Raw genomic sequence first — 20,397 nt, 5'->3', positions numbered from 1 at the left:
CCTTTGCGCTGTCATGGTGGAAACGGCCTTGTGAGGGTTGAATATGGACACCAACGGCTGGTGGTCTGTCAGTAATGTGAACTTCTTGCCCTGCAGGTAATGATTGAATTTCTTTACGCCCCACACAAGGCTGAGGGCCTCCCTATCTATTTGAGCATAATTTCGCTCCGCGGAGGTCAATGATCGGGATGCGAATGCCACTGGCCTTTCCGAGCCATTTGGTAACTTGTGTGAAAGTACTGCTCCAATTCCATAGGGGGAAGCATCACAAGCTAGACGAAGAGGTAACGTTGGGTTGAAATGAGCCAACACTTCTTCAGAGGTAATCAACGCCTTGCTTCTGCGAAAGGCCTTTTTACATTCCTCACTCCACTTCCATGGTACTTCTTTCCGCAACAGAGCATTCAGCGGATGCAGCACCGTGGATAGATTCGGCAGAAACTTGTGATAATAATTAATCAACCCCAAGAATGACCTTAACTGTGATACGTTTTCCGGAGCGGGGGCCTTCACGACAGCTTCTATCTTGTCAGGTGACTTGTGCAGCCCCTCTCGGTCAATGACATGACCGCAGTACGAGATCCGTTTTTGGAAGAACTCACATTTCTTGCGATTAACTCGAAGGCCATATTCCTTCAACCTAGTGAGCACCAGTTTCAAATTTGTGAGGTGTTCTTCCTCGTCTTCTCCCGTAATCAGGATATCGTCTAAGTAACACTGCGTGCTTGGAATTCCTTGTAATACCTGCTCCATGCCCCTCTGCCAAATTGCTGGAGCCGAAGCTACCCCAAAAACCAGTCTATTATAACGATACAAGCCTCTGTGTGTGTTGATGGTGAGGTACTGACGCGACTCTTCCTCGACTTCCATTTGTAAGTATGCCTGTGCCAGGTCTATCTTGGTGAAGTGTTTCCCTCCAGCCAACGAAGCAAAGGTATCTTCAATCCGCGGAAGCGGGTATTGTACGTTGTGAAGCACCGGATTCACTGTGATCTTGAAGTCTCCGCAGATGCGGACCTTCCCTGGTCCCCCTGGCGTGTTACTTGGTGAAGACTTCATGACGGGAACAATGGGCGTGGCCCACTCACTCCAGTCCACTTTTGACAGTACCCCTGATCGTTCAAGTTCTTCCAGTTCTGCCTCCACAGCAGGTCGTATCGCGTAAGGTACCGATCTGGCTTTGAAAAATTTTGGGCTTGCATGTTCTGCAATCTTAACCTTTGCTTTAATTCCTCGCAGGGTTCCCAGTCCTTGCTGGAATACCTCTTTAGCTTCGTCTAATATTCTGGACAACCGTTCAGGTTTGACATCTTCCTTTCCGGAACCTACCGTCATGGTGTTTAGTGAATGCCAGTCTATCTTTATTTTCCTGATCCACTCCCGTCCCAGAAGTGGTGGACCTCCCTCAGGCAACACATACAGGTCCATCCTTTGGTGCTCTTTGTCCTTGTATCTCACCTTGACTTCTATCTTTCCGATGGGGTATACTTTGTGCCCCGTGTATGTCTTCAATACTAGTTCCGTATCCCGTAGGGGAATATGCTTGAATAACTTTTTATAATCATGCTTATTCATGACCGTCAATGCCGATCCGGTGTCCACTTCCATTTTCACTTGGACTTTTGCAATCTGTAGTGTGATCCAGATAGCTTGTCGGTCAGCTTCATTACTCACATTGTGAATTCTCAGACTATCCAGTTCCTTGCAGTTGGAGTGTGAGTCCGAGTTCTGTTCTTCCGGACTCTTCCTAGTCACCTCATGTACCTTTCTGTACCTCTTTTGTGGTGACTCATTATTGTTGGTCTTCTTTCCTGACCGGCATACCTTAGCTATGTGACCGAGCTTGCCACATTTCCTACATTCCTGGTTTTTAAACCAGCATTGGTTCTGGTCATGTGTTGTCTTCCCACAACGATAGCATTTTGTTGTACCCGAAGTAATTTGCTGCACCCTGAGTGCCGCTGCCTTTAGCTGCATTTCCGCCGTTCCTTTCGCTGCGGCTTCGTTCGATGCAGCAATAAGGACAGCCTTCTCAAGTGTAAGATCGTTCTCTTCGAGCAGTCGTTTTTGTGTTTCTTCCTTCGACATTCCGCACACGAATTTGTCTCGCAATGCCTCTGTCAGATTCCCTCCAAACTGGCAGTGTTTCGCTAGTCTACGCAGTTCGACCAAGTATTCTGCGTTGCTTTCGTCTTTCCTTTGCGTTCTCGCATAGAATTTGAATCGTTCCGCCAACATCAACGGTGTGGGGTTCAAGTGATCCTTCAGAACAGCCACAATATCATCGAAAGTCTGATCTGCCGGCTTAGCTGGTGATAGTAGATGCTTCAAGAGCCCGTATGTCTTCGCGCCCATCGAGTTTAGTAAGGTTATAGCTTTGTCATCTTCTTCTATTTTATTGGCCTCACAATAGATCTCAATGCGTTTCACATACGTGGCCCAGTCTTCTACCTCGGAATTAAAATCGTTGATGTTACCACGCTTAGGCATCTTCCTCTCTTCCTGATAACACCACGAATTATTTCTTTAAATTTTCTTTTTTTTTTCCAAGATGGCGGTTCCCGCGAAAATGGCGGTTTCCCGCGCTTATCTTCTCTCCCCGCCCATTTCAATGGCGGTTTCCCGCTTCTGTCGTCTTCTCCGCCTAATGGCGGCTTCCCGCGTTTCTTCCCCTGGCGGGAGGGGTACACTTTCCCCACGGGCGACGGCCGCTGGCTTTCAGGTTCACAGCCTGCGCGTCGGCTTCAGTGCTTTCCCTTTTCTCGGCAGGGCAACCGGCGCTGGGTACACCCCGTTGACGGCGAACAGTTTCAGCCGCTGGGCTGGCTCTCGCTCAGTTCCCCTTGCTCGGGCTCTGTCTCTCTCCCGCTCGCTCGGCTCTACCGGCGCTGGGTACACCCCGTTGACGGAGAACAGTTTCAGCCGCTGGACTGGCTCTCGCTCAGTCTCCCTTGCTCGGGCTCTGTCTCTCTCCCGCTCGCTCGGCTCTACCGGCGCTGGGTACACCCCGTTGACGGCGAACAGTTTCAGCCGCTGGACTGGCCCTCGCTCAGTCTCCCTTGGTCGGCTCTGCCTCTCCCGCTCGCTCAGCTCCCAATCGCGCCTCCCAGCCCTCTCGCAGTCCAGTGCTTCCCTCCCCGGCTGCGGCTGAGTTTTTATATCTTCCCGCGCCTACGTTCCCGGTCGCAGCGCTTCGTGGCTTCGGTCGCTGCCCGGCCTTTTTCGCCGGTCGCGGTCTAGCTGTCTCACGACACCGTTGCGTCCCCAGCCTGTCTGTACCGCGGCTTCCTTGCTCCACGCTGCCCCAGTCTCAGTGCCTCTGGGCCCGACTTCTGTCCGGCTCCTTTCCCCCTCGACCGTGGTCGAGTGCACCGCCCTTATCCTCCGGTTATTCTTTTTACTTATCCCTTACTCACAGTCACCGTGGCCGGCTTGCTTCTCGTGCTGATCGGCTCACTCCTCACCGTGGCAGAAGGGACAGTCAGTGCCTGTTGCTGATGGAAGTCTTTGTCTCTGAATTCTTCCTCCTTTCCAGCTCTGTAGACTCGAGTTTACTCCCAGCAGAATGACGAGGACGGTTGCCTCTTCTCGACGCTCGTTAACTGCTTCGGAAGTATTGTTGCCGTAGGGTACGATCGGACTCGTCGCCACTGTAAAGTCTGTGGGTTGTTTAGTTAATTAATACACAGGCTCCAAGAGTAACTTAAAACAGGACTTTACTATTCGAAGGTCAGGGCGAATCTGCCCAATAATCCTGACACAGCACTTATATACCGGTGTGGTCACCGTCGGTATTACAGTATACAGAAGCCAACAAAGTAGTGCAACACCTAAAGTAGTTCTCTTAAAGGTGGACGGTTACATACAATAGTTCTCTTAAAGGTAGACGGGTACATACACTACAGGTGCCAGCCGTCGAGACCTCTCCCGAAAGGGTTTATCCTCGGTAATTCTGATAGAATGGCGAGTACTCTTACTACAACCAACATCAAACTCATGAGTAGAGAAAACTCCTCTCCGCTCCATCATCTTCCTGACTAATCGGTCCTTCCATTCTTTAGGAACGAATGAATCTCCAAAGTTGAAGGAGGAGGGTGTCAGATCTCCGGTTGAGTTAACTTTGGACTCTTCCTTCACATGTGACGACAGTACATTTACAGGAAACAGATGCGCAATCGGCATTCCTTTCCTCAATGTGATTCCTTTGCCTGACATATTCCTCATGGTCACTGTAACTCTCCTTGACATCACAGCTGTCGGGGTCTGCAACTCTGGTCTCACCAGAAGCTCATTTGGAAACCGTGACTCTTCTGCAGGATCACAAGGTGACTCTATCAGAATGGCTTCAGTACCTGGCGTTCCAGGGAATTTTGGTATCCCAGGGATTCTAGCCACTCCTCCAGGACGCAGGGTGATAGGTTTGGCTCGAACGTACCACACAGTTCCTCTTTTGCTATCATCTACGTCGGAAGAAAGTTCAGGCAGTTTCTCAAAAGCCTTTTTGAAAACAGGGTGAATGTGTCTGGTGCTCAAGAAGTTTTCACCTCCCTGCTCTTTGCAGCTTGTCAGGAGTTGTCTCACTATGGGTGTATTACTGACAACCAGTATGGAAACCTCACCTTTCACCATGGGGTCAGGGCAAACCAACACAAGTGCATCAATGGTCTCAGTGGTCCCTACATCAGCTTCCAAGAACTCCAACCTCAGCGACAAATAGCCATCATATGGGTAATCAGCAGGACTAAGGCCCCAGATCTGCAGAAGACTGATTGGGGTTAACGGCAAATGCGTCAGGTATTGGTCATAGAAGGATCTGTACAGTATGGTAACCTGAGAACCCGTGTCGAGGATAGCTTTAGTATAAATGCCTTCAATCTGTATTGATACAGCAGAACTCGGCCCTACTAAACCTTCAGGTATGATGTCTTTCATATCCCCTCGTCTATTATTGCACTTAGCGGAACGTGTCTTAACTACAGGGACAGCAGGCCGTTCCGTTACTGTGCCCCTTTGTAGTTTCCCGACTTCTTGGTAAGTTTTATGAGACGGTCATTTACTTTTTTTAGATTTTCCTCACCTCTACATTCTCGCTTGAAATGTCCATCCTTTCCACAGTTATAACAAAAGACTCCGGCCTAGAAATTCAGTTTGCACAGTTTTGGGGCGCTAAAGTCGGGCGTTCGGTAAATTTAGCGCCCGCCGGAAACTGCAGGCAACCGTGCTGAAATTCAGTGGATTTGGCCAAGAGTTTTGGCGAGCGCTGAAACCGGCGTTGCAATGCTCGGTTCCGGCGCTAAACCGGCGCTGCGGCCTGATAACGCCGATGCCGGGCGCAGCGCAGGTGCGGTCATGTGTAGCTTGACAGCAGACACCCTGACGCCGGCCTGCTCTTAAAGGGGGAAGGGTCAACTTTGACTGCTGCCACGCCCTGCACACTGGAGCCCTGCTGCTAGGCCTCAACAGTGCTGGTGGGACAAAATAGCGCCAGAACAGATGGAGATGGCCCGTGAAAGAGCCCAGCGCTTCTCAGACCATGCACTGAAGGTGCTGATTGATGCTGTCCAGGAGAGAAGACCCATCTTGTGCCCGGACAATGGCAGAAAGGCTCCCAGGAGAGAGTTCAGGAAAGCCTGGAGGAGCATCGCACGCAGGGTCTCCTCAAACTCAGATGTGCCCAGGACTGCGGACCAGTGCCGCAAAAAGTTCAATGACCTCTGTCGGCTGGTGAAGGTGAGTACCCTTTCCACTGTCCTCCTCATCCTTGCATGTGAGCCTCACACTATGGGCAAAGGGACCTCAAAGGCATAATGGGCAGCCCTCCTCACGCAGCAATGCCACTGGCATGATCATCAGCAGCACTTTCTGCACTGACCACACTGGCCAGGCTATTCCACCATGGGAGGCAGTACACACAGCAACAGGGCACCACACTGTACTTAGAGTCCGTCCTTTCTCTTGCAGGCCAAGCTGGCAAGAAATGCGCGCAGCCGGCTGGAGGCCGGTGGTGGACGGCCCCACTACCAGGCTCTAAGTGCTCTGGAGGAGAGCGTCGCTGGACTCCTGCGTCCCCGGGTGACTGGCCCTGTAGCCATCGGGGATGCGGACCCTGTGCTGGAAGCCACTGGTAAGGAGATGACCGCTTGCAGCTCTCTCGTTGCCCTAGTGCTTCCGATCTAAATCCTTTCCCACTGACAGACAAATGCGCATAATGCCACCGCTCAGGCGTCCCTCGCTGACGCCCTGTCCTCACTTTAAAGCTACTCTTGTGCCTTCCTGCTTTCAGCTGCTGAGGAGGAGGTGGTCCCTGAGGCGCCGGGTGCCAGGCCCTTGGAGGAGGAGGACGTCCAGGACGAGGAGGAAGCCGGGCCATCGGGCGAGCCCTCAAGCCGTGCCAGGGGATGGCAATGAAGGGGGGACGTCTGGCATGCAGGAGAGCCAGGGGGAGGTGTTGCAGGGGAGGGCAGATCCTGCTTGCAGTGGGGTCCAGGCAGGCGGCAGGGGTCGGCCAGCTCGGCCGGCTTCTCCCCAGCTGCAGAGTCCTCTCTCCAGTCCGGAGAGTGGCCTCGGCCAGGAGGTGCGCCTCCTGCAAGAGATCTCGGTGGCGTCTGACCGGCGCCACCATGAGTTCATGGGGGTTGTGCAGCAGATGCCGCACGCCATCGAGTCCCTGGCTCAGAGTGTGGCAGCATTCGGCCAATCACAGGCCAGGGGGGTGGAGCAACTGGCCGCAGCGCACGCCAGGGGGGTCGAACTACTCGCGGCACTGCAGGAGGAGAGTCGCCAGAGAGGTGGTTCCTTCGACACACTGTCACAGCAGCTGGAGGCACATACCCGGGCAGTGCGGTCACTGACTTCTGCCACACTCGCTTTGACGCAGAGGCGTCGCACCCGCACCCGCCGCCCTGCTGCAACACAGCGGGCTGGCCTCCAGCACATAGCTGCGTCAGCTGAACTGCCAGGCCGGACGACTGCCAGTGTGTCTGCTGAGCCTCGCGCGCCTGGCAGCAGCCAGCTTGCCCCCCTTGGAGCATCCGACACTGCCACTCCCCCAGCCAGGGTGCGAGGAGCTGCTGCTGCCACTGATGCTGGCCAGCCACAGCCGAAGCAGTCAGCAGCCGGCCCCTCCCGGGACGTGCGTCGTGTTGGCCGACCCCCAAGGGCATCTGTCGCGACGCATGGGGGCCCTCATGAGCCTTCCCCCAGCCTTGAGGCCGCCACAGGGCCCACGTTGAGGCGGAGCAGCAGGCCGGGCAGGGGCCGGGGAAGGCTCTCTAAGGACTCGCCCTCTCGGCACAGCCGCTAGAGTGTGGTCTCTGCGGCATTGTATATATGGGGGGGATTGTGTTTTGGGGGCTGATTTTTGTCGATGGCCGAAATTGAAGGCATTTTTTGTTTTTATGGGGGTCTTTCTGTTGGCGAGGGGGGCCCTTTTTTTGTTACGGCCAATGTTGAAGGCCATGTGGATGGCCAACTTTTGTTAGTCCTCCCCAGGTTGGGGGAGTGACATATGTTTGTGACTGTTTTTTGGGTGTGTTCTGTGTTTTTGAGTTTCATGTGGGAAGGGGCCTCAGTTTGTTAAATAAAGGTTTTTATTTATTCAGCTTGTCCAGGTGTCATGTTTCAAGTGTTTGCTGCGTTAACCGGCTGACGGCTTCCGGAGCGGCTGCCTTCAGGTGCGCTCATTCCCACAGGCCATTCCCTCACAGCGGGCCTAGAAGTGTCGAGCAATAAGCCCCCGGCGTACAGCCCTTGGGCCTTCTGGCCCCCTCCTGGCCTGCTCCTCCTCCTCCTCCTCCTCCTCCTCCTGATGGTCCTCCTGCTCGTCCTCCTCAGGTGGTGGTGCAATGTCAGGTGGCAGTGCCTGCGTCCGGCGGATAGCCAGGTTGTGCAGCATGCAGCACACGACGACGAACTGGGACACTCTATCCGGCGAATACTGTAGAGAGCCGCCGGAGCGATCCAGGCAGCGGAAGCGTTGCTTGAGGACGCCTATGGTTTGCTCTATGACGTTCCTTGTTGCTTGATGGCTTTCGTTGTATGAGTCCTCCGCTGGGGTCCTGGGCGCGCGGAGCGGGGTCATGAGCCATGTGCACAAAGGGTAGCCCTTGTCCCCGATAAGCCATCCCCTTGGTGGAGGCTGTGCCTGGAACATGTCAGCCACAGTAGTCTGGCGCAGGATAAAAGCATCGTGGCTGCTTCCTGCGAAGCGGGCATTTACAGCTAGGATGCGCTGCCTGTGGTCACACACCAGCTGCACATTGAGGGAATGGTAGCCCTTGCGGTTGCGGTAAACCTCGGGATTGTCTATAGGTGCCCGCATAGCCACATGCGTGCAGTCAATGGCGCCCTGCACCATGGGGAAGCCCGCGATCCTGCCAAATCCCACTGCACGCTGCTGCTGCTTCTGTTGGGTCATGGGGAAGGAGATGAACTGGTGTCTCCTCGCGAACAGTGCATCGGTGACCTGCCGGATGCAGCGATGTACGGCGAACTGGGAGATGTTCGCGATGTCCCCAGCAGCGGCTTGGAACGAGCCGCTTGCATAAAAGCTGAGAGCCACCGTGACCTTCACTTCCACCGAGAGAGACGTCCTGGACATGAGCTGTGGCTGCAAATCTGCGTGAAGCAGCTGGCAGATCTCTCCAACCACCTCCCTTCTGAAGCGCAGCCTCTTTACACAAAGTGCCGCAGACATGGTGACATAGGACACCTGCTGCCGGTATTGCCTGGGTGCGTAAGGCCTACGTTGGCGACGCCTGATGGCCCTTCTGTGTCTACGCATGGCTGCCCGTCTCTCACAGCGTCTGCGAGCCCTCCGCACATAATGCTGCAACTCAATGTTGGCCCCCCATGCAGCCCCCATAATCAAGGTCGCAACAGTGAAATCAGCAAGAGTCAAATGTCAAAGCACTGGCCAGAAGCCAGAAAGACCTCTCCTATCTTGTCCCAAATCTGGAATCTCTGTCCCTTGGTCTCTGTGTAGAAATCCAAAGCAGTGAAGTCATTGCAGCAAAATGGCTGGGCTTTATATGTCAGTGGAGGTGCCCTTTAATTTGCGCTCCCCGAGGCCCACAGGGCCTCTGCAACGTTCCATTTTACAATTCCTAATAGCGCCACGCCCACATTGGGCGGGCGCCACTCAATTTCCGGGTTGGGGCGCTAAAACAGCGTTGCGCGAGGATATGACATCATAAGCTGCGCGCGCACCTGAGCGGGCGCTAACACTTTGCGCCGGCGCTAAATCTCAAATGAATTTGGGCGTCGGCGCAGATCGGTCTGCTAAGGCTTTATCGACGGAAATATAGCCCTTTTTTGGCGTTAGCGCCTGGCGCAGCCAACTGAATTTCTAGGCCTCCAGGTCTATCTCCTTCATGGGGATATCCTTTAGAGGAATCATTCATTTTGCTGTTAGACTTCGCAGGGTGTTCAACCTTTTGCACCCTTGCATCATCCCTTTCTGTGTTGGGCTTAGACTGAAAATATGCCATCTCGGCTCTCATGACATTTATTTCCTTCTTCAGCTGTTCCATCTCAGGGTTGACATCACCCTTAGGAATAGGAACTGTAACAGGAGTCACAAGCTTGGACATCACAGCACTCTTTGCTACATTCCGGGCCTGAAGCATATCCTCCTCCTCTCTGACTTCCCTTAGCAGCTCAGTGAAGGTAGGTGGATCTCGCAACTTATGGGTCATGCGTATGCGAAGAGCAGTCACGTCTTCGAGCAATGCACCTCGCACAACCTGTTCAATGCGGAACCGATTCATTTCAGGCAACTCAATCCCTCTTTTCCGTAACATACAATGCAGCAGTTTGTCTATTCTCAGCAGATAACTGGACAGCTTCTCTCCCTCACACTGGAATGTGCTTCTGAATCTGACCATCAAATCTGAAATGGTTTCAGTAGTTCCAAAGGCAGTTTCTAGAGCCTGCATGTAGTCAAAGGAAGTAGCAGAGGTGTTCTGCGCCTTTAAGAATCTTACAATGTCAGCAGCAGGACCCTTAAGGCTTTCTACTATTCTCTGCCTCTTCACATTGTCACTGCACTGCCATTCCTCTAGCAGAGGCAGGGTCTGCTCAGCCCAGGCGTCGTACTCCTCTTCCCCACTGGGAGTTGGTCTCACTCCTGAGAACATACGGAGCTTACGGTATCCCTGAGCCTCGAAGGGCAGATTGGTGCATTTATCCACCAGAGAACTAATGGCACTGACCAACTGAGTGTTCATATCCAGGGCCGAAGGACCTATCAGACCTTTGACATCAGCAACAGTCTTTCCTTCTTGTCTCAAGAATGACAACAACTTGGTCTGAAACCCTTCTTCTTCCTTAGTAGTAATAGGGACAAACTGAACTGGCCAGGGACCAGCCTCTTCAGAAAGCCCAACTGCCTCAGGTAAACCATGACCTCTCAGGTTCTCTGATGTCTGGATCAACACAAACTGCTTCTTGGTAGCTGTATCCAAGCAGCGCTCAACTATCCTAACCTTTCCAAAGGCTTTGACACAATTCAGAGCCCTTAGCAAGACATCATCAGGGTCATCGTTAGCAACCCCATTCAGCACAATGGCATGGGTAGTAGCTATCTGCTTCCGTTTGCACCAAGCTTCAACCTCAATAACATCCATCTTTTATGCTCAAACAGCCCAGTAGAAACCACAAACCACTCTCTTAGCAATGAGCATTCAATACTGTTAGTTTACTGACATAAATAGACCACAATCCCGGACGAGCCCCCAAAATGTAACCCCTTCACGGTTCTCTAGATATATGTGAGATGTGGTCTCTGTTGTAGACAGTATTCTACAGTCCAGTAAGGAGATCACTACTACAATGGCTTAATTCTAATTATCTTACTTTATAGTTTTAACGTCAGACAGTATAAGAAGATTACGGGTCAATTACCTAAATTAGACATTTGCATACATTAGAATGAATCTAGACATAATAAACATACATTCTCCATTTATATGGATTCAAAGGAGAATCTGTCCCTGTGTCCAAATTCGAGTGCACACTTTCGTTGGCGCGCTTAAGTTGGAGCTCATGGTATGTATAATGTCTGCAAGACTTACGACTCCGAACCCCTTCGTTGAATTCTCTTCACGATCACTGAATCCCACTTTGAGTTCTGGATGCAGAGCTACTAATACGAAGGGCGGCAGCCGAGTTTGGATGCGGCAGCCATTTGCCTCCTGAGCCCTCTTTTCAGAGCTCCTGCCCTCTTTTCTTCCAGTCGCTCGCGTTTCCCGCTCGAAAAACCCGACTCCACCCCTTCCTCCTGGGGTTTCTGCCTGGAGACTGCGCAGCCTCACTGTCTGCAACAGTTGATACTGGTGCAGAATTATGGAAAGTCTGCTCTTAGTCACATTGTGTCCTTAAAAGTTCTTGCCGTACCTTCACATGGGCAACTCTAACCCAGGGATTTATAACAATGATAATACAGTGTCTAAGTTAAAGATTGATAACCATACTTAGCGTACATAACATTTCCAGTGGGTATTACACTCCCCCCCTACCAAATATAGGCATGTCCCCATGACTAATGAACTTTACACATAAGGGGTTGCATGCTTCCCAACCATGTATAAAGTGAGGTAACATATCGAACCGTAGGGGCTATCATTACACTTGGCACTCCTAGCGTACTGTATGTCAATCTTTCAGGAACCTTCTTAACTCGCTGTGAGCTCCTTATTTCGGATACCCGGTCTTCAGTTCCTTCAACTACGTTGGAGGCGTTGGTTCCTTTGTTATCATGCCTTTCAGTCTCTTTTATCTCCTTCTCGGAAGCATCTGGTTCTTCCCAGACCATGTCCAAGTCTGAGCTAAATGGTTCAGACAATTCATCCAGATTCTGTCTTATGCGTCTTTCTGGGAGGTCGTACCATAGATCCCATTCTTCATCTTCCGACTCATCAGGTTCCTCATGATCCACACACTGTGTCATGGGTTTTCTGTCTTCTGGAACAAAGTTTTCCTGGTTTCTCGTTCTTTTCCTTCTTCTTCTCTGCAGGGTTCTCCTACTAGGTGTCGGCTCATTATCCGCTGGCGGATCCAGACGCACTTGCTGTCCCAATGGCAGGATATGATTCCGGTGCAGTATTTTTATGGGTCCATTCCCACCTGCAGGTTTTAGCTGAAACACAGGTAGTTGTGACATTTGACTTTCAACAATGTAAGGTGTAGAAGCCCAGCGGTCTGCTAACTTATGTTTCCCTTGAAGTCCTAGGTTCCGTATGAGAACTCGGTCACCAGGCATGAGTTGGGAAAAACGGATCTTCTGGTCATACCTCTGCTTATTTCCTTTATTCTGTTTGGCAGAAACAGACTCAGCAAGTTCATAAGCAGCTTGCAATTCCTTTTTCATGTCAGATACATACTTGAGGTAAGTTCTCTGTGATGTGCCATCACTGGATACTCCGAAACACAAATCCACCGGCATCTTCGCTTCACGTCCAAACATGAGGTAGTACGGTGAAAAACCAGTAGCGTCATTTCGGGTACAATTATAAGAATGAACAAGATGTCCAATGTGCCGACTCCACTTGTTCTTTCGCTTTGAATCCAGCGTTCCAAGCATGTCTAACAAAGTACGGTTAAACCGCTCAGGTTGAGGATCTCCCTGAGGATGGTATGGAGTTGTTCTTGACTTCTCAATCCCGAGCATGGACAACAACTCATGTATAAGTCTACTTTCAAAGTCTCTACCTTGATCACTGTGTATTCGCTTTGGCAGTCCATAGTGGATGAAGTATTTCTCCCACAACACTTTGGCAACGGTGGATGCTTTCTGATCCTTTGTGGGAAAAGCTTGGGCGTAGCGAGTATAATGTTCTGTAATGACCAAGACATTTGCGGTATTGCTGGAATCGGGTTCGATGGACAGAAAATCCATACAGACAAGGTCTAGAGGTCCATCACTTTGCATGTGAAACAGAGGAGCAACTATTTTAGGTAAAGTCTTTCTCTGGACACAATGTGCACAGGACTTGCAGAACTCCTCAACCGCAGACTTCATACGCGGCCAATAGAATCTGTCCTTGACCAACCCATAGGTCTTATCTACTCCCAGATGACCTGCGTCATCATGCAAAGACTTCATCACTATTTCCCTGTACTTTTCAGGCAGGACCAACTGTGAATGACATGGTTTAGTGGGTGGGTGGGTGATTCTACACAACACTCCCTCTTTAATTTCCAAGTGGTCCCATTCTCTTAGGAGCAGACGACAGTCAGGATGTTTTGATTTGTCGATCTGTGTAATATCACCCAGACGGAGAGCTGAAAACACCTCATGAATACAGGGATCCTCCTGTTGTGCTTTGGATATTTCAGATGAACACAACATGGGTAAGTTTTGTACATCCAAACTGGAAAGGTTGCAAAATGCCTGGGGAACAGCATGCATTGACGCTCCCAAGTGGTCAATCTCTCGGGCATGAAATGAATTCTTTGGTCCAGATACCACGAACATCTGACACATTACTTTCACATCTGCTGAAGCAACATCTTTCCACTCTGGTTTCTGGTAGTGTGGGCGACGAGACATAGCATCTGCGTCAATGTTCTGGCTCCCAGGTCTGTACCTGAGACTAAAGTCGTAAGCAGATAGTGCAGCAAGCCAGCGGTGGCCGGTAGCATCAAGTTTTGCCGAAGTCAACACATAGGTTAATGGATTATTGTCTGTCCTCACTTCAAACTTCGCTCCATACAGATAATCCAGCAGCTTATCCACCACCCCCCACTTCAACGCCAAGAATTCTAGCTTATGAGCTGGGTAGTTACGCTCTGATGGCGTAAGACTGCGACTGATGAACGCTACGGGTCTCAGCCCTGCTCCTTGGTCCTGCTCCAACACACCACCCAACCCTTCTTGACTGGCATCCACGTGTAGCACATATGGCAGCTGTGGGTTTGCAAAAGCCAACACGGGGGCTTGAGTAAGACTTTGCTTTAAGGTGTGGAAGGCCTCTTCGCATTTCTCATCCCATCTAACACCAAAAGGCTCAGAGGGTTTGAAGTAGTCCTTGTTCTCTTTACCTTTAGCCTTTTTCTTCCTCTCGGCTGGTGGGAGGTAACCAGCCAGCAGCTGATTCAGAGGATGGGCCACTTTGGAGTAATCCTGCACAAAGCGCCTGTAATATCCGCAGAACCCGAGAAATGACCGCAAGGCAGTCACTGTGTTCGGTTTGGGCCATGTGGTAACAGCTTCGATCTTGGATGGATCTGTGGCTACTCCATCCTGTGATACAATATGCCCCACATAGGACACGGATGTTTGGCAAAACTGACACTTGTCCAATGATAGCTTGAGACCTTCATCCTCCAGGCGACCAAGCACTTTCAGCAACCGAGCTTCGTGTTCTTCAAGGGTTGCCCCAAACACAATGATATCATCCAAGTACACCAATACTTCGAGCAAGTTCATGTCACCAACTGTTTGTTCCATTATTCTTTGAAAAGTTGCTGGAGCGCCTGAAACTCCCTGTGGCATCCTTTCAAATTGGTAGAACCCAACTGGACATATAAAGGCTGTCTTTTCTTTGTCCGATTCACTCATCGGTATTTGGTAGTATCCACTTCTGAGATCCAACACACTGAACCACTTGCTTCCATTAAGACAAGCCAGTGCATCCTCAATTCTTGGAACGGTGTATTGGTCGGGAATAGTACGTCTGTTAAGCGTCCTAAAGTCCACACACATCCGAATCTTTCCGTTCTTTTTCCTCACCACCACTATAGGAGATGCATAAGGACTCCTGGACTCGGTAATGATCTCAGCTTCTTTTAACTGCGACAGGTGCTGTCTCACTGCTTCGATGTCAGCTGGTGCCAGCCGTCGAGACCTCTCCCGAAAGGGTTTATCCTCGGTAATTCTGATAGAATGGCGAGTACTCTTACTACAACCAACATCAAAGTCACGAGTAGAGAAAACTCCTCTCCGCTCCATCATCTTCCTGACTAATCGGTCCTTCCATTCTTTAGGAACGAATGAATCTCCAAAGTTGAAGGAGGAGGGTGTCAGATCTCCGGTTGAGTTAACTTTGGACTCTTCCTTCACATGTGACGACAGTACATTTACAGGAAACAGATGCGCAATCGGCATTCCTTTCCTCAATGTGATTCCTTTGCCTGACATATTCCTCACGGTCACTGTAACTCTCCTTGACATCACAGCTGTCGGGGTCTGCAACTCTGGTCTCACCAGAAGCTCATTTGGAAACCGTGACTCTTCTGCAGGATCACAAGGTGACTCTATCAGAATGGCTTCAGTACCTGGCGTTCCAGGGAATTTTGGTATCCCAGGGATTCTAGCCACTCCTCCAGGACGGAGGGTGATAGGTTTGGCTCGGTAATGATCTCAGCTTCTTTTAACTGCGACAGGTGCTGTCTCACTGCTTCGATGTCAGCTGGTGCTGTAAAGTCTGTGGGTTGTTTAGTTAATTAATACACAGACTCCAAGAGTAACTTAAAACAGGACTTTACTATTCGAAGGTCAGGGCGAATCTGCCCAATAATCCTGACACGGCACTTATATACCGGTGTGGTCACCGTCGGTATTACAGTATACAGAAGCCAACAAAGTAGTGCAACACCTAAAGTAGTTCTCTTAAAGGTGGACGGTTACATACAATAGTTCTCTTAAAGGTAGACGGGTACATACACTACAATCCTCCCTTTTTAGCTTACAACATACTGATTCCCCATTAAACATACATTATAACATATATACAACTTTATGCAAGACAGTTCACAGATTCAGTCTCTCTGGAGGTTTCCGGACTCTGTCCGGATAACGCCTCAGTGGTGTCGTAACTCCCGGCTGGGTAGTAGGTGCTTCTGGCAAGGTCGATTCGGCTTGAAGGACAGTGTCAGGTTCATCTGATTCCAGTATTACCAGATCGGAGGTAGGTGTTCTGGGTATCTCTGTCTCAACATTAACCGTGTAAGGTGGTGGAGTAGGTTGGCCATTTGTGGCTGACCCTATGATCTGGTCAACATGGCGCCTTATTATACTGTCCCCAATGTCCACCGTATACATCAACGGCCCTAGCCTTTTTCCAATAGTTCCAGGCTGCCATTTCTCGGTACGGTAGTCCCGGGCCAAAACTTGTTGACCTATCTGAAAAGATCTAGTTGGCCTTTCATTCATGCCCTGGAATTGCCGGTTCTCTACGTCCCTTCTGACGTTTGGCTTAAGCAAATCCAGCCGGCATCTTAGTCGTCTATTAAAAAACATCATGGCGGGAGTTTGATTTGTGACCGCATGTGTGGCATTCCTGTACGCCAACAAGAAGCTATCCACCTTATGTTGTAAGTTAATGGCTTCATTACCCATGGCCTTTATGGCCTTCTTGAAGGTCTGGACAAACCTTTCAGCCAATCCATTGGAGGCGGGATGGCATGGGGCTGACGTATAGTGCTTAGCCCCATTGCTCTTTAAGAATTTCTTGAATTCTTCGGACACAAATTGCGGTCCATTATCAGAACAGATCTGTTCCGGCAGCCCATTCCTAGCAAACATGGTCCTTAACACTGTGATGGTTTTTTCTGTGGTGGTGGTGGACATCTTTATTACCTCCGGCCACTTGGAGTGTGCATCCACCGCTATTAGAAACATTGAGTCCATAAATGGACAAGCAAAGTCGATGTGTACCCTTTGCCAAGGAGATGAGGGCCACTCCCATGGATGCAGAGGAGCCTGTGGTGGCGCATTTTGGACCTTCTGGCATCCTAGACAGCTCTTAGTGATTTCTTCGATGTCCCCATCAATGCCTGGCCACCACACAAACGCTCTTGCTAGGTTCTTCATTTTCACTCCACCCAGATGTCCCTCGTGCAGCTCCTTTAACACCTTCTGTTGAAGTTTGGGTGGAATCACCACTCTAGATCCACACATCAGGGTTCCTCGACACACTGACAGCTGTTCTTTTCTCTGCGAAAATGCTGGCAGCGTTGGTTCGCCCTGTGCTGGCCATCCCTCCACCGTTAAATCATAGACTCGTGAGAGAGTCGGGTCATTTCTTGTTTCGTTTTCGATCATCGAATTTGTTACTGGTAGACATTCCACTATGGATGAGTGGAACATCTCTACCGGGTCTACTGTAATCGCTTCTTCTACTATCGGCAATGGCAAGCGCGATAACCCATCAGCATTTCCATGCTGTTTGGACCTTTTGTATTCGATGTCATATTGGTGTGCCCCAAGTAACATGGACCACCTCTGTAACCTTTGCGCTGTCATGGTGGAAACGGCCTTGTGAGGGTTGAATATGGACACCAACGGCTGGTGGTCTGTCAGTAATGTGAACTTCTTGCCCTGCAGGTAATGATTGAATTTCTTTACGCCCCACACAAGGCTGAGGGCCTCCCTATCTATTTGAGCATAATTTCGCTCCGCGGAGGTCAATGATCGGGACGCGAATGCCACTGGCCTTTCCGAGCCATTTGGTAACTTGTGTGAAAGTACTGCTCCAATTCCATAGGGGGAAGCATCACAAGCTAGACGAAGAGGTAACGTTGGGTTGAAATGAGCCAACACTTCTTCAGAGGTAATCAACGCCTTGCTTCTGCGAAAGGCCTTTTTACATTCCTCACTCCACTTCCATGGTACTTCTTTCCGCAACAGAGCATTCAGCGGATGCAGCACCGTGGATAGATTCGGCAGAAACTTGTGATAATAATTAATCAACCCCAAGAATGATCTTAACTGTGATACGTTTTCCGGAGCGGGGGCCTTCACGACAGCTTCTATCTTGTCAGGTGACTTGTGCAGCCCCTCTCGGTCAATGACATGACCGCAGTACGAGATCCGTTTTTGGAAGAACTCACATTTCTTGCGATTAACTCGAAGGCCATATTCCTTCAACCTAGTGAGCACCAGTTTCAAATTTGTGAGGTGTTCTTCCTCGTCTTCTCCCGTAATCAGGATATCGTCTAAGTAACACTGCGTGCTTGGAATTCCTTGTAATACCTGCTCCATGCCCCTCTGCCAAATTGCTGGAGCCGAAGCTACCCCAAAAACCAGTCTATTATAACGATACAAGCCTCTGTGTGTGTTGATGGTGAGGTACTGACGCGACTCTTCCTCGACTTCCATTTGCAAGTATGCCTGTGCCAGGTCTATCTTGGTGAAGTGTTTCCCTCCAGCCAACGAAGCAAAGATATCTTCAATCCGCGGAAGCGGGTATTGTACCGCGTGAAGCACCGGATTCACTGTGATCTTGAAGTCTCCGCAGATGCGGACCTTCCCCGGTCCCCCTGGCTTGTTACTTGGTGAAGACTTCATGACGGGAACAATGGGCGTGGCCCACTCACTCCAGTCCACTTTTGACAGTACCCCTGATCGTTCAAGTTCTTCCAGTTCTGCCTCCACAGCAGGTCGTATCGCGTAAGGTACCGATCTGGCTTTGAAAAATTTTGGGCTTGCATGTTCTGCAATCTTAACCTTTGCTTTAATTCCTCGCAGGGTTCCCAGTCCTTGCTGGAATACCTCTTTAGCTTCGTCTAATATTCTGGACAACCGTTCAGGTTTGACATCTTCCTTTCCGGAACCTACCGTCATGGTGTTTAGTGAATGCCAGTCTATCTTTATTTTCCTGATCCACTCCCGTCCCAGAAGTGGTGGACCTCCCTCAGGCAACACATACAGGTCCATCCTTTGGTGCTCTTTGTCCTTGTATCTCACCTTGACTTCTATCTTTCCGATGGGGTATACTTTGTGCCCCATGTATGTCTTCAATACTAGTTCCGTATCCCGTAGGGGAATATGCTTGAATAACTTTTTATAATCATGCTTATTCATGACCGTCAATGCCGATCCGGTGTCCACTTCCATTTTCACTTGGACTTTTGCAATCTGTAGTGTGATCCAGATAGCTTGTCGGTCAGCTTCATTACTCACATTGTGAATTCTCAGACTATCCAGTTCCTTGCAGTTGGAGTGTGAGTCCGAGTTCTGTTCTTCCGGACTCTTCCTAGTCACCTCATGTACCTTTCTGTACCTCTTTTGTGGTGACTCATTATTGTTGGTCTTCTTTCCTGACCGGCATACCTTAGCTATGTGACCGAGCTTGCCACATTTCCTACATTCCTGGTTTTTAAACCAACATTGGTTCTGGTCATGTGTTGTCTTCCCACAACGATAGCATTTTGTTGTACCCGAAGTAATTTGCTGCACCCTGAGTGCCGCTGCCTTTAGCTGCATTTCCGCCGTTCCTTTCGCTGCGGCTTCGTTCGATGCAGCAATAAGGACAGCCTTCTCAAGTGTAAGATCGTTCTCTTCGAGCAGTCGTTTTTGTGTTTCTTCCTTCGACATTCCGCACACGAATTTGTCTCGCAATGCCTCTGTCAGATTCCCTCCAAACTGGCAGTGTTTCGCTAGTCTACGCAGTTCGACCAAGTATTCTGCGTTGCTTTCGTCTTTCCTTTGCGTTCTCGCATAGAATTTGAATCGTTCCGCCAACATCAACGGTGTGGGGTTCAAGTGATCCTTCAGAACAGCCACAATATCATCGAAAGTCTGATCCGCCGGCTTAGCTGGTGATAGTAGATGCTTCAAGAGCCCGTATGTCTTCGCGCCCATCGAGTTTAGCAAGGTTATAGCTTTGTCATCTTCTTCTATTTTATTGGCCTCACAATAGATCTCAATGCGTTTCACATACGTGGCCCAGTCTTCTACCTCGGAATTAAAATCGTTGATGTTACCACGCTTAGGCATCTTCCTCTCTTCCTGATAACACCACGAATTATTTCTTTAAATTTTCTTTTTTTTTTCCAAGATGGCGGTTCCCGCGAAAATGGCGGTTTCCCGCGCTTATCTTCTCTCCCCGCCCATTTCAATGGCGGTTTCCCGCTTCTGTCGTCTTCTCCGCCTAATGGCGGCTTCCCGCGTTTCTTCCCCTGGCGGGAGGGGTACACTTTCCCCACGGGCGACGGCCGCTGGCTTTCAGGTTCACAGCCTGCGCGTCGGCTTCAGTGCTTTCCCTTTTCTCGGCAGGGCAACCGGCGCTGGGTACACCCCGTTGACGGCGAACAGTTTCAGCCGCTGGGCTGGCTCTCGCTCAGTTCCCCTTGCTCGGGCTCTGTCTCTCTCCCGCTCGCTCGGCTCTACCGGCGCTGGGTACACCCCGTTGACGGAGAACAGTTTCAGCCGCTGGACTGGCTCTCGCTCAGTCTCCCTTGCTCGGGCTCTGTCTCTCTCCCGCTCGCTCGGCTCTACCGGCGCTGGGTACACCCCGTTGACGGCGAACAGTTTCAGCCGCTGGACTGGCCCTCGCTCAGTCTCCCTTGGTCGGCTCTGCCTCTCCCGCTCGCTCAGCTCCCAATCGCGCCTCCCAGCCCTCTCGCAGTCCGGTGCTTCCCTCCCCGGCTGCGGCTGAGTTTTTATATCTTCCC

The sequence above is a fragment of the Somniosus microcephalus genome, unplaced genomic scaffold (assembly GCF_052327205.1).
Source record: "Somniosus microcephalus isolate GS21.2 unplaced genomic scaffold, FLI_Smic_1.0 unresolved_chr4, whole genome shotgun sequence".
Classification (NCBI taxonomy): Eukaryota; Metazoa; Chordata; class Chondrichthyes; order Squaliformes; family Somniosidae; genus Somniosus; species Somniosus microcephalus.
Note: the sequence above shows the minus strand (reverse complement) of the source record.